Raw genomic sequence first — 15,984 nt, 5'->3', positions numbered from 1 at the left:
AAAAGGCAAAATTATACCTGTAATAACAGAGAGAAGCAAAAAGGGTTCACCAAAGCATTCTTAATTAAACTATAAAGTTTTTTTTTCACATTCCAACTACGAACGCTGGGTATCAATTCGATAGCTGTAAACATGAAACAATTCCAAATGAAAATGACTAACTTTTGGAGGCGAGTATTTGTAATGTTTTAATGTTTCTCATTTATAATACATCACAACAATTTATAAGAATGTAATTTATAAGTATTCAATTGATACGAAGGCACAATTTATAGGAATACACTGTTTATAAGGAAGCACTTGAATGGCCATTTGTTGTCATTTGTCAGTGATCATAATGATCAAAATTTACGTAAATGATAATGACAATCTTGTTCCCTTATTCCTAAGTGATCAATACATTTTTTTAATAGAAAATCCTGCTAAATAAGTCATAAACTGAATATTAAGCAGCAGGAAGGAAAATTATGACTACCGACTGAGAAATCATCCAGTGGGATTCTCTTCGAAGCAGCTTCAGGGCGAGCTCTTGCAATCGAACTTACAGTTCCCGCTATTCCCTTGGAGGATGCCGTTACTGTTGGAAGTAGCTCCCAACTAGGTCACGCGAGCAACCGGTCGTGACTTGCTCTGTGTCAAGGCAATTAATTACACTGAACAGACAATTAAATCCCCTGAACATGCTAATAAATCCCTTGAACAGGCAATTAAATCACCCGAACATGCTAATAAATCTCTTAAACAGGCAATTAAATCCCCTGAACATGCTAATAAATCCCTTGACCAGGCAATTAAATCCCCCGAATATGTAATTAAATCCCCTGAATAGGCAATTAAACTCCTGAACAGATAATCAAATCACCTGAATAGGCAATTAAACTAATGAAAAGACAATCAAATGCCCTGAACAGGAAATGAAACCCCAAGAACAGCCAATTAAATCCCTTGAAATGGAATTAAACCCCTGAAATTCACTTAAATCCCATGAACATGGACTTAAAACCCCTTCAATAGCCCTTGAATAGACAATCAAACCCCTGAACAGGCAATTAAATCCCAGAGTAAGCAAGTAAATCCCTGAACAGGCATTGAAATCCACTGAAGAGGCAGGTAAATCGCCGCCTTGGCCCCCGTAATCCTCTGTTTCTCTCCCATTCTGACGTCAATTGCTACGCAGCTTCGGTTTACGAACGTCCCTCTCTTCCTCACTGGTCTTCTGCCATTAGATTTCCAACCCACGAGACAAACAATGGTTCGGGCTATAGTTGGCAGATTTGTGTTAGAAAGCAGATTCTTAGCACCCCTGGCTGGCTGCACTGTTAAGGAATATTACAGGCATTCAGGTTCACGGCATATTTGCACGAATGACGTTCTTGTTATTGTTGGACAGTAATTGCAATGCATTCATGCTGGATATGCTTTTTCTTACCGAATATCTGTCATCATCAGCAAAGAGACTTTAAGCTAAATGAAAAGCGGAGGTGACTAGCTGTACGAAGATTTGATTAACAATGTATGTCGAAATCAAATTTGTATTTGTTAACTGACCAGTATTTCTATTTCATTTTGATAAAATCTCAAACTTCGCTACATTTATGGTGGTCTCTTTTTTTCCAAATTATTATTATTATTATTATTATTATTATTATTATTATTATTATTATTATTATTATTATTATTATTATTATAAAGGTTATTGCCAGTATAGATTATATTTTTGTGCGGACTTCTCTTAGTAGGTTAATCCCAGCCATTAAAAAAATAATGTTTTAAGTAGGAGATTCTATACAGATGGAAAATACAAAATCCCATTCGAACTAATCAAGCATCCTCTGACTCATGACAGAACATTGTCGAAAACGTTATCAGGCAACAATTTTGAACCATCTGTCAAATATATACAGAAGCAGAATCCAGATTTTGTCTTTTCCATGGATATGCACAACCAACTCATACCCACACCGTCTATGCACCTATCCATCTAGGTGTTTGAAGTGCTAAGGAAAATAGAAAAAGTCCTTAAATGCAGGTAATTATCAATAGCTGATTAATATTATTATTATTATTATTATTATTATTATTATTATTATTATTAAAGCTTAGCGTTCGTGTAGATTATCTTATTATTATAGCTAATCCCACCATGAAAATGATGTTTAAGTAGGAGATGGTCAGAATGGAATAAAATCCCATTTGTTTAATATTGTACAGGTGCTCTTCCTGTCACCTTGGATGTGCATCCAACCAAATCATACCGTGAGGGCATGCATCTATCCATTTAAGAGTTTGGGTGACTGCCCTCGCTTCTATCCTGGGTAATTTTTCCGAAAGGAAATGGATGAAATATTATACAGACACGAAAGCTCGAGCATAAAGATCGTTGTAGGCTGACCCGCATCTCCGAGGACGAGCTAATGTTGCCTTACAAGAACAATGATTGCAAATCAATAATCACGATATCTTTTCAACCCTTATAAGTGAATCATGTTGAGGCCAAATAAATCCATTAATAGCTTTGTTTGCCCTCGCGTGGGACATCCTGGGAAAGTTATTCCGGAGGAAATGGATGAAATAGCATCTGTTTCTTAAGAGACAACGATTATGTAATGAGTCTTTCCTTGTTTTTATTAATTCTCCGATATGAATAGAAATAAAGCAAATCAATTATCGGGATATCTTTATCAAAACAGTATATACATTCGTCACAAGTAAATCCATTAACGGAATTTGTTTATCAAGACAAATACTTTAGATATATATATATATATATATATATATATATATATATATATATATATATATATATATATATATATATATATATATCATATATTTATGGACATCTGTCTTACCATAAACAGTTATAAAAAAAGCGAACGAATTTGTCTGATGCGTAAATGGTGCGCTGTGTTTCTGGCGGGTCGACGAGCTGCTGAAGAGAATACTGATTAGGTTTGTGGAATGGGAGATGCAATGATTGTCAAAGGGTGAACGTGGCAAAGAATTCTAACAACTGAGTTGTTTCTTGACAATTATATATATATATATATATATATATATATATATATATATATATATATATATATATATATATATATATATATTAGAGAGAGAGAGAGAGAGAGAGAGAGAGAGAGAGAGAGAGAGAGAGAGAGAGAGAGAGAGTTAGAGAGAGAGTTATTAGGTGCCTTATCACGTGTTACAGGCTTAAAAATACACACGCACACACATTATATATATATTATATATATATATATATATCTATATATATATATATATATATATATATATATATATATATATATATATATATATATATATATATATATATATATATATATATATATACATATATATATATAATCTGAGGTGAAAGTAATTCTAATAAAAGGATCCGGAGAGTGGAGGCAGTACAGGAAGAAAACAGAATCTGATGAACTTTCCACAAGGATTTCTATTACACAAGTTTAAAGGGTTTTATTTTTTGAACAAAAAGAGTCCAACTAAGATTTACTGAAGCATCTGGCTCTCAAATGATTGAGAGCCAGATGGTAAATCGAGCTTATTTTTCTCTTCTTTTTCAAAATATATGCAATTTTGAAATTGTGAAATAAAATTCCATCAAAGTTCTATCTCTGATTCTCTTTCTTCACACACACTTCCACTCAAACTGGACACACACACACACACACATTAGCTTTATATATATATATATATATATATATATATATATATATATATATATATATATATATATATATATATATATATATATATATATATACATTTATATATATAAATATATTATATGTGTGTGTATGTGTATATTTTTAAGCCTGTATATATATGATAATATATATATACTATATATATATATCTATATATATATATATATATATATATTTGTATAAATATATTTGCACACGCCCACGTAACATTTATTTGTAGTAATATCAGACTGACTAACACAGGAAAAAGCTTTTGTCTATAAGATTTTTTTGTCGACAGTTCAAACTTTAACGTTCGATTCAGCAAAGAACTCAGGAGCATTAGGATTTAACCCCATAAGAACCTTCCATATACTCTCCTTTACGAAAGGTTCTCTTTTTACCATGTTCTGGGACGGATGTGTTGACAAGTTCGAGACCCGAAAGTAAGGGCATCAACTGTAGTCGTTTGACCTAAGTCAGAGAGTTGATGGTAATTTAACTATCAGGAGAGGGAATATCTTTTCAATGCTCGGAAATATCCTTGGCCTCCGGCTTTTTTTTGAGGATGACATGTCTCTTTTTGATACGACAGGATCAGAGCAAACCTTTTATAGTTTTAATTTTAGTTCATCCTTCGTCGATTACTATTAAAAATGATTTTCATTTTCCTTGTTCCATTCTCCCGCCACCACTTCGTATTTTTACAAGTCTCAGATTAAGCCTAATTATTATATTGTTTAGTGACATTCAACCCTTCCAGTGGATTAACTAGGAAGTAGGTGAAGTATGTGTCAAGTCATTTTTAGGCCTATTTTGCATTCTCACTGCAACCATTGTTTGGGAGAGTGCCTTGTGTTAAATACCATCTTGAAGGTGGAGTTGTCTGCTTCCACAGTCGGTGATGTTATGTTGTAAAGTCTTTATTCATTGAATATTCCTTGTTGAGGAATTTACCCTGGCAGCAACCTTGGTTCATTTAAACAGCTGTCTTTGAGGTTAATTATAATTCACAATTACGTGTGTTCTTATGTGCAAAAAAAAAATTACAAAATCAAGTAATAAACTTATCGGCCAAGTCTCACATTACAATATATATATATATATATATATATATACATATATATATCTATATATATATATATATATATATATATATATATATATACACATACACATATATATATATATATATATATATATATATATATATATATATATATATATATATATGTGTGTATAATCTCTGTGTGATTGATCAATTCATTTACCTTCATTCGATTTAATTGTTTACTTATATAATGATCTATTTATTTACTTTATATTCATTTATCTATTAATAATGTGGCGTCTTACTATATCTTGCCCACCCGCACAAGTTTGACGCAGGAAAGAGAATTCGTGAGAGCCCTGTGATTTATAACATCAGGACGACGACGAAAGACAAACACGACCGGGATTCATGGAACCTGACTCTCCCTCAGCAGAAATTTCCGTGTCTTTGTTTGGAATGAATCTCTGGGAACAGCTTCCGTTTCTTTCATAAGAACTAAGTTCCAATTCCTTACCTCCAGTTCCAGTCAAGAAAGAGTCTTGTATCTACGAGAGGCATATGTTTTTTTTTGGGGGTTGGAATGATGGACACTCCTCCCTCCTCGTTTATTTTGAAATCTGTTTGCATCTACTGGTATCTACTTGATACTAGAGAGAGATCACGAAAGATTACATAGATTTTATGGCTACAGATATTTTCTTAATGCGGTACAATTAACTGGTTTGATACTGATTTATAAGTAAATTTTGTGTAACCATATTAATCAGTTCTAAAGTCCCTTCAATATAATCTCAACCTCTCTCTGTCTTTGTCTGTCTGTCTGTCTCTCCCTTTCTCTCTCTCTACCCACACACACACGCACACACACACAGTCTGTGTGTCTCTGTCTGTTTGTCTGTCAGTCAGTCAGTCAGTCAGTCAGTCAGTCAGTCTGTCTCTCTGTCTGTCTGTCTGTCCATCTCTTTCTCTCTCTCTATATACATACACACACACACACACACACACACACACACACACACACATATATATATATATATATATATATATATATATATATATATATATATATATATATATATATATATATATATATATATATATATATATACACAGATAGATAGACCAAGAAATTGATATTGTTTATGAAATGAGTTTTGTCTCTAATACGAATGATACGAAGAGGAGTGGATCCACAGAAGTTTCTCATTCTATGGGAGTTCGGTAACTGATTTGCCACTGGCGTTCCAACATACTCTTGGTCACTCATTACTTCAGGCCAGAGGCGTGACCTGAGTAACCTGCGTGTATCTTCCTGCCGCTGGAGTTCGCGTAGCTTTTAGTGCCGAGTAAGCTTCTAGATAAGTTGGTTGGTCACGGCCTCTTAATTAGGGCTGTCCGCCGTTTCTTACTGGCCTTCGACCTACTGTTGCGCGTTGTATATTGACGACAGAAGGGCTTTGCCAGAGAGAGGTGGCAGTAACAATATGTATTAGTTTACCCGTTCGTCTCCAAAGAATTGGACATTAGCACTGAACATCTGTCAAGTGAAGGGGAATGAAAATTATATATTGGTAACTTGTTAATGTCCCTCGTTCAGTTTGGTAGTTGTAGCATCTGCCGTTAGCATTAAAGTTTTGCTAATTTGCGTTAATGTATGTTGATTTAAATATCAAATAAACTAGAAGTACACAGACTAGACAAGATGATATAAAATGTAAAGATAATTAAGTGGTGAGGAATGAAAAATTTCCATGACTGTGAAAGATGAAATGACAGTTCTCATTCAGGATACTAAAATTTACACGTACTATTAATCAATATACTTCACCCAGGAAAATTTCTACTAACAAGAAAGAGGTTCAGAATTAGTATATAATATGAAATTCTCTCTCTCTCTCTCTCTCTCTCTCTCTCTCTCTCTCTCTCTCTCTCTCCTCTCTCTCTCTCTGTCTCCAACTCGTCAGTGTGTTATTGTCAATATAGGCATAAACATTCTTTGCTAACGCCACTTGTCAACTCGTCAGTGTGTCATATGACAAAACTTTTTTTTCTATTTATAAACTTTTCAGGAAGGGAATTCAAACCGTAAATAGATTTCCGCTATAATTATCCGTCTGGTTTCCAGGTGAGACTAATTCCCATAGTGTTTCAAATCTACTTTTTCAGCTTTGAATATAATATAATATATATATATATTTATATATATATATATATATATATATATATATATATATATATATATATAATATAATATACACACACACACACACACACACACACACACACACATATATATATATATATATATATATATATATATATATATATATATATATATATATATATATATATATATATATATATATATATATATATATATATATATATATATATATATATATATATATATATATATATATATATATATATATATATATATATATATATATATATATATATAGAGAGAGAGAGAGAGAGAGAGAGAGAGAGAGAGAGAGAGAGAGAGAGAGAGAGAGAGAGAGAGAGATGGAAAATTCTCTGAAATAAAAGGAAAATAAGCAAAAGAATATGGAAATACTGCTAACGAAATAGGAGGTACCTTTCTTCGTACTGAAGTATGAAATACTTATTTTCCTATTGAAAGCTCATTCCCTCTTTGCAATGGTTAAACGCTGGATTTCTCTGAAAGACTCAGCGCAGGAATATAAAAAGCTCTCGCTTTCGAGAAAAGACATTCAATAAGGATAAAAATCTTCCATTAACTCTCTATATGCTGGAACTTCGGGCCAACTGAAGTGGCCCATGCCCCACTTCACCTGAATGCCCCTTCTCCAAAACGATAAGGAAAAACACCTTCTGGAAAATCTGAAGAATATTTTAGAACCTCATAAAGGTAAAGGTCGGTAAAACCATCCTTCTTAATATATTATTCTTTTTCTTTCGACCTTATTAGTCTTACTGTATAGCAGGGTCGGCCACTGAGTCAACTTTCTCCATCTATTTCTATTCCTTGCACTTTCCTCCCCTCCCACCTCACCCATATCCCTCCTCACTACATCCATCCATCTGATCCGGTGACGCCCCACACCTCCTCCTCCTCCTCCACCTCCCCATCACTGGCATGTTCTTAGCTCTCTTGATTGGTAGTTCCTCGTTGGACGAATCGGTAGAGTTCTCGGCTAGCACTCTGCTAGCCCCGAGTTCGAGTCTCCGGCCGGCCAATGAAGAATTAGAGGAATTTGTTTCTCGTGATAGAAATTCATTTTCGGTATAAAGTGGCTCGGATTCCACAATAAGCTGTAGGTCCCACTGCTAGGTAACCAATTGGTTCTTTGCCACGTAAAATACGTGTAATCCTTCGGGCCAGCCCTCTCTCTAGAGAGCTGTTAATCAGCTCAGTGGTCTGGTTAAACTAAGGTATACTTCTCTTGATTGGTAGTGATATTCCAGTAATCCATCTCACAATCCTCATCTCAGTTCTTTCCAATAGTCCCACCTCTTTCCTCTTAAGTGTCCAAGTTTCTGCCTCATCTAATAGTAAGGGCCTGACAACTTATAAATCTTCATTTTGAGCCTTAACGGCATTTTCTTGTCTTAAACAACTCCAGTTACTTTTCTCCATTTTCGCCATGCCTCTTTCACTCTCTGTCTCACTGCTTTCTCAGTACCGCCCCCTTCTGTTACTACTGATCCCAAGTAAACTCACCGTTCTTCCACTTGAATGTTTACTTCTTCATGTCCTTCTGCACTACTAAACATTAGTTCTGTCTTTCCAGTGTTCACTTTCAATCCTTTCTTTTCTAGGGCTCCTTTCCATGCTAAAATCCTTTCTTGCGGTTCTTCTTCTGTGTCTGCTATATTGACTAAATCATCAGCAAGCATCATTTCCCATAGTTCTTCGTTGTTCCTTAATTCTGATGTCAGTGTGTCTATAACGACGAGGAACAAGAATGGACTCAGAGCTGATCCCTGATGGAGGCCAACCTTTAAGGTAATTTCTGGACGAAAGGAAATTCTCTGGAAAAGATGAGGTCGTTCATCTGGAAAGGGGACCGAGGCGTGGAATTAAAACGACCAAATAAAGAAACGATGAATTTTGGACTCTGTCTCCCACCTTTCCATAAAGCGTCATGTTTACGATCAGTAGGCAGAGTCAGACAGACTTAAATAATAAGGGATATGTTACATAGTATGTTTTTTTTATTCGTACCTTGATAAAGGGGTTTTATATCAGTTGATAATCTCCATAACTCTTCTTCATCAAAGATTCTCTCTTTTTTTTAGAGGCATTTGCCTCATGAACATAGCATTAAAACGGAAGCATAAACAGGAAATTAAGTTGGAGTAAACAAGTGTGCACTAGTAAATCAAAACCCTTTTCGACCATTAGTTTTCTAAGGAAACGCAATGAATATTTGCGAAATATAAAGTTGAAAGCAAATTTTACTTCGATAATTTTAAAAATCTCCTTTCAAATATGTTTTCCGTAGATCTCTGGGGACTGTTACTTGGTTATCTCATCGTTGGTATCATTATTGTTTATGGAATTGCTGTTGCTGAAGTTACACCTCTAGCGAAACAATCCTGATAACTCGAGGTCCATCAAAACTTTTATAAGCTAGTTGTATATCTGTGACTTTATACACACACACACATACTTACATACATACACACATATATATGTATATGTGTATATATATATATATATATATATATATATATATATATATATATATATATATATTTAGACTAACATCTTAATATATATATATATATATATATATATATATATATATAATATATATATATATATATATATATTATGCATATATGTATCTCTATATGTATAATTTATTTGTCTGTATATATATATATATATATATATATATATATATATATATATATATATATACGATATATATACTATACATATATAATTTACATTATATATATAAATATATGTAATATACATACATATATATATATATATATATATATATATATATATATATATATATATATATATATATAATATGTATATGCATATGATAATAATAATAATAATAATAATAATAATAATATAATAATAATAATAATAATAAGAGGAACCACTAAAGTTGTAGAACTACCAAAGAAGGCCCCGGAAAGAAGACTGCAGTAGTATGGCCTTGTGATGAGAAGAGATGAGACATATGTACGGGGGAGAGTGATGCAGATGGGGGTGCCTGGTGGGAGAGAGAGCAAGAGGAAGACCAAAGCGAAGGTGGATGGATGTAGTTAGAGAAGACCTGAGAGACAAAAATAGTCAGAGGACGATGTGTTTGACCGAGCCAGGTGGAGGAAAGCCGTCAGAAACACAGAAGTGGGAAAAGATGCAGAGAGAAAAGAAGAAATATATATATATATATATATATATATATATATATATATATATATATATATATATATATATATATATATATATATAATATGAAATATTTTCTGTTAAAACAGAATTCCATCTCAAAAGGAGCTTGAGACTCAGATATTATAGATAAAATCTTACTCCAACCAGCGATTAAGAAGACTGAAGAGAAACTGTCAACTGGAGTGGCGTAACGGCTGACCTCTGGATCCCTTGGTATAAATACCGCTTTTCTGTAACTCTTCTCAGTCATTACCTGCCTGAAATATAGCAGTAACTTTCTACATTTCGGCTTTTTATGGGCTCCTTATATATAATATATATATATATATATATATATATATATATATATATATATATATATATATATATATATATATATATATATATATATATATATATATATATATATATATATATATCAATATGATTTCTTAATTGAATAGGCCTCATACACACTCCTTCATATCTTATTTGATTCAGGTGATCAATCATTCTCTCGATATTTTTAGAAAATAAACATGCCAATGTGAATTCCTTCTGGGATGAATCCTTTATAAAACCCCGACTTTCGCTGGAAGGCCCTTTAGGATTTATGCTCAAATTTCCTTTCCATTTTCTGGAAAGGAGATGGTTGGTCTTGTAAAATATATTCAGCCTCCCTTCATTCATAACGTAAAAAGAGAAAGGAAAAGGAAGGAAAAAGAAAGAGGACATATCCCAAGACAAAATAGTCAGCTGAATCATCACAAAAGGAAATATTCACGATATAAATGAACCGTCGTCAATATTTCGAAGGACATTTCTAGACAGGTCGTATTCCCTGCGGTTTGTAGATGGCGCTTTATGACATTTAGGCTGCCAAAAAAGCTCTGGAACACTTTCGACCAATCGGCACTCAGGACAGTGAAAAGTTGGAGTTGTGTTTGTTGACAGCAAAATAAAAGACATCAATAGAATACAGGAAATGAAGTATCTGGATCGAGATATTTTCCACCGCTGGATTCATTTTATAATGGGAGTGACTAACATCTATATTTATTAATGGCTTCAGATAGCAATAAAGGCACCTATTTCATTATCATCCTTGACACTTTCATTTTCTGTAAGGGTATTTTCGCTTCATTATAAATCTCGTTTGTTTGTGGTAATTTCCTTTCGACTAAAGTTGGTTGAAGAGTCTACATTATTTTGTTCTTTATTTAGGAACAGTCCTTGATCCTCAATAAAATCGAAATACCAACTCAGCCTCCCGCTCATTTCCACTTCAATTAGAACCTGTCAAATGTCCTCTGCAAGCATCCAAGCAATCGGTTTTAGATGAATATTGCTTTTTTTGGCTGAAAGGGACACACTTTCAACTTGTACTCATAAAGTATGAAGTTCTGATAAAGACGGGAAATTCAGGAGCCCCTGAAGCCAAACCTTCTTCCTTCACCTTGAAACAGACTTAAAATCAGACTGACATAATATATCGTAAAGCGAATAGAGTATGATAAATTCTGGTCAAGATCCTCTAAACAACACGTTGACATACAAAGAGGTCTCTGCCTCCAAGTATTATTGCATTGAAAGGAATCTTTTCTTAGAGCCCCGTTTGGTAACATTTTCTATTGCTGCTGAAAATGTGTGCTCTTTCGCCATCTTAAACCTGCCGTTTATGCCATACTCGTTGGTAATACTTGGAAACATTCAAAATGACCATGAACTTCAATAAAGAATAAATTTAAGCATTTACTTTCTCCAGTTTACTCCTTAGTCTTTTTAATTTTCTATCTAAAAAGTTTTCTTTAAACGGCCCAGTGTATAGATGGATGCCTACGGATACTGCCCCAGTTCTCACTTGTCTACAAAACTGTAAATAAAAGAATATCTCGTCTTAAAAGTGAAACAAAGATGAAATTCACGACTTAAATCATGGCATAAAACATGAATCACTTAAAACTGATGAAAATAAGGTTGAGAAATTGCTTTAGTATTAGGTGATGAACACACAAAAAGAAGAGAAATGCGTAGTTTACCTGTATTGCTGCTGAATACAACAGTCAAATTACACTTTCAGCTGTTTGAGCATGCGGCTCACTCACTAGAGCATGGAAATCTGTTTACGAAGCATTTAAATCATTGAGGGTGCCATGTGTAAACTTTTGAAACATTTAATTCGCAGGGGACTGTTAAAAAAAAAAAAAAGAATAAAACCATTTTTCCCAGGTGTTCGTCAGGCTGGCTCGTCCCAAAAACGAGGTCCAAAATAACTACCATCAAGAGAGAGAAATGGATGTACAACGTCCATCTTTCACACAAAAATGCTGTGGGGAAAAAATAAGGACCTTCAAATAGCTGAAATTCACTCAACACACACACACACACACACACACACACACGCGCGCGCGCGCATACGCACCATAAAACTCAAGTCATAAAAACTAGAGAGTAGAATTGCTGGAGGACTTTTAACGTTATATCCATTTTCATCAATGTAAATGTTTTCTTTCCATTCTCTCTGTCGCTTTCAAAAGCCCCAGTCGTTCAGATAAACGACGGTCAAAGGACCGTTCACTTATCTGCAAAACGGGGACAGCCCCATTACCATACTGGATAGTGGACATGCCTTTTTTTTTTAAGACATTACTGGAAAACGCTGTTGCTTTTACTTTTTCATACTTTTGTAATAAATATATAGTAGCGTAGCATCGCGGCCGCTTTATGGGAGTCTCCTGATATCAACCGAATATGCTACGTTTGTAGTTATGTTCCTCCCTTCTTTGTATTTGTAAGATTACGCAAGTGCTAAAGAGTCGACTGTGTTGAAACTTGGTGACATTAAAATATCTTCAGAAAAAAACCTTCATCAATTTTCATCATGTTCCATTTACCCGTTACACATGCATGTTTTGGGGAATATTTTTTCGCTTAGTGAATTCTGCATCCTAACTTCGCGACTTTTCCTCACATTTTAGGTACAATTATCACCAAAGCCTTGAATCTGAGTTGGAAATAAATAAATGTGTTGTTATACATTTCACTACAGCTAAAACAGACTCATCCCCATTGTGGTATCATTGTTTTCATTTCTTTTTTTAGGAAGGATTTCTTAAAAAGGAATCTACTGGCCGTGTTTACTAGGTGTAAATGCATTTTTTCATTGCCATTCGAGTTTTGAACATCTCGATAACCTTCAACTTTTTCGGAGACATTAGGAGACTTTTGCATGAATCTGGATTAGACAGATTTATAAACGTTTGTGTGTACATGGCAATAGATTTATTTGATTCTTTGTAAAAGGACTTGATAAATAAGCCTCACTTAAACATCAACTGCACTGTTCAAATCTCACCGAAAGTTCATTTTCATTTCTTCTTCACTCAGATTCAAGACTTGCAGTGATAACGCATGGACATAATGAGTATGTCCAAGCGTTTATAACTGCAAGTCTTGGATCTGTGTGAAGAACAAATAAAGAACTTTCGGTGGGATTCGAACTAGTGTACCTGATGTTTAAGTGAGGCTTAGCTACCAAGTAATTTTACAAAGAATCAAATAAGTCTTAATTCCACTTATACACAAACACAAATCTGTCCAGTTCAGGCACAAGCAAAATGTCTCCTAATCTCTCCAAAAGTTGAAGGTCATCGTGATGTTTTAAAGCTAAATCATGCCATAAAGCATGAATATATATATATATATATATATATATATATATATATATATATATATATATATATATATATATATATATATATATACATACATACATATATATATATATATATATATATATATATATATTACATAAGTATACATACACATACATTATTATATATATAAATACACACACATATATATATATAGGTATATATTATACAAATACACATTATATGTATATGTATATGTATATGTGTATATATATATATATATATATATATATATATATGTATGTATGTGTGTGTGTGTGCGTGTGTGTGTGTGTATGTGTGTGCCTAAAAAGCACCAACGGTTGAAATACTATGATACGATGGAGAAGATGGATCTCAATACCTCTTCATGCACACCACTAGATGATTCAATCGTTCTACTCAAGAGAGAGAGAGAGAGAGAGAGAGAGAGAGAGAGAGAGAGAGAGAGAGAGAGAGAGAGAGAGAGAGAGAGAAACCAAAACAAGACATTTTGAACAATTTTTCTTAATGATTCATTGTCCCGATTAATAAGAATATTTTTCGACAGATTTCTTAATTTCAACGGATAAGAAACTTATTTAGTTATCAAATACGATCTTCTCATATTGGGATTTTTCCAACGATTAATTTAAAAGTAACTCCATTTATTTTTTCTGTACACTTCATCTCCTCTCGTTAGCTCAGTAAATAAAGGTAATTTAAATGTCTTTGAAAACAGCATGAATGAAAAAAATAATCCACGGGCAACTTACAATTATTCATAATATTTAAGAGTTTCTTTTTCATCGTATTAATTCTCATATGCATGCTTTCGTATCCCTACGTTTACTTACACCGTTATCTCCCTCGAACATTGTTCATACAACTTCTGCGGAGTCGAGGGAGACCTTTGACATTCCCTTGGGTCTCTGAGTACCCTGTCACTCAATCCGACTGCGGTAGACTGCAAATTAATGAAAGGAATCTCCCAGCCCTCCTGGAATGAAGCTACTGTCAAAAGCAACGGGAATATTAATGAAGCAAGGTTCCCCGGTCTGTAAATGTTAAGGGTAAGAATGTCGCCCCCCGATAAAAAAAGGGTGTGAAAATAAATAGCGCTGCGATACACCGTTTTTAATGGACAACGACCTTGAAATTACAAGGCACTTTCTTTTCAGGTGAAGAGAAGTGTATTAGAGATTATTTAGTTGAAAAATATCTCTCATGGAAAGAAAAATATTTACTCTATGATTTTATCTTAAATAAATTTTCCCAACAAAAATAAATTTCATTTTGGGACTGCCCCATCAAGCTCAGTCATGCCAGAAAAAAAAGTAGATTTCAATGGGTACGAAGCTGTACTAAAGAGAATAAGCAGCATACAATCAGAGAGGCCGAAAGACCGATACCCAAAGTAACACCTATAGAATCAGGAGGGGAAGTGCAGAGAGAGAGAGAGAGAGAGAGAGAGAGAGAGAGAGAGAGAGAGAGAGAGAGAGAGAGAGAGAGAGAGAGTAGATAACTACATTTCTTTGCAAAGAGTGCTTATACCTGTGAAATCTAGCTCTCCAGCGATTCAGTACCAACTTTGCAGACTGGAAAAGTAAACTATCATGGTTCTAAGAGGGCTCATTTCTCTATTCACCTGACCTAAATACACAACGAGCAAGCATAGTGTAAAAAAACAAGGATTCTACCATTCTCCCTTCAAAAACTAATATGATCAGAAGGCAAGGCCTTCAGAATCGGAGTGATGTTTTCCATTTGATAATCTGAATAAAAGTAAACATTTATTTATTATAATTTTTTTCCTATAACTTGTCTCTCTCCACAGGCTGATTGCCCTTGGGAGTCATCTTGGGGATTTATAGTCTGTTGACTCTTTCCATCAGAGTTTTCAACTAAAGAAAAAAGAAGTAAAGAAGAAAGAGAGAAAGAAAGATAGTTAGTAACAGAAGGAACGTCTGGATGCGGAGAAGAGCTAAATGGAATGGACAGAAGGTAATCAATTTAACCCGTAGATGGAATGTTGGGCATCCTTTGCTATGAATGGCGCTTACGCCATGATGTTAAGGGAATAAAACGCCTAGTGTTGACATTTGTGCTTGACACACCTAGTGTTGACCTTTGTAAACCTAAGGAAAGTCTTCAGTTTTCTGATAG

The 15,984-nt window shown here is 34.0% G+C and overlaps 1 pseudogene; it reads right to left on the bottom strand.

The window, feature by feature from the left end:
- LOC136840427 (uncharacterized) overlaps positions 1-15,984 on the bottom strand; it is a 109,122-nt pseudogene that overhangs the window by 76,288 nt on the left and 16,850 nt on the right.

The sequence above is a fragment of the Macrobrachium rosenbergii genome, chromosome 7, assembly GCF_040412425.1.
Source record: "Macrobrachium rosenbergii isolate ZJJX-2024 chromosome 7, ASM4041242v1, whole genome shotgun sequence".
In the NCBI taxonomy this organism is placed as follows: domain Eukaryota; kingdom Metazoa; phylum Arthropoda; class Malacostraca; order Decapoda; family Palaemonidae; genus Macrobrachium; species Macrobrachium rosenbergii.
Note: the sequence above shows the minus strand (reverse complement) of the source record. Positions and strands in the feature narration are given on the sequence as shown.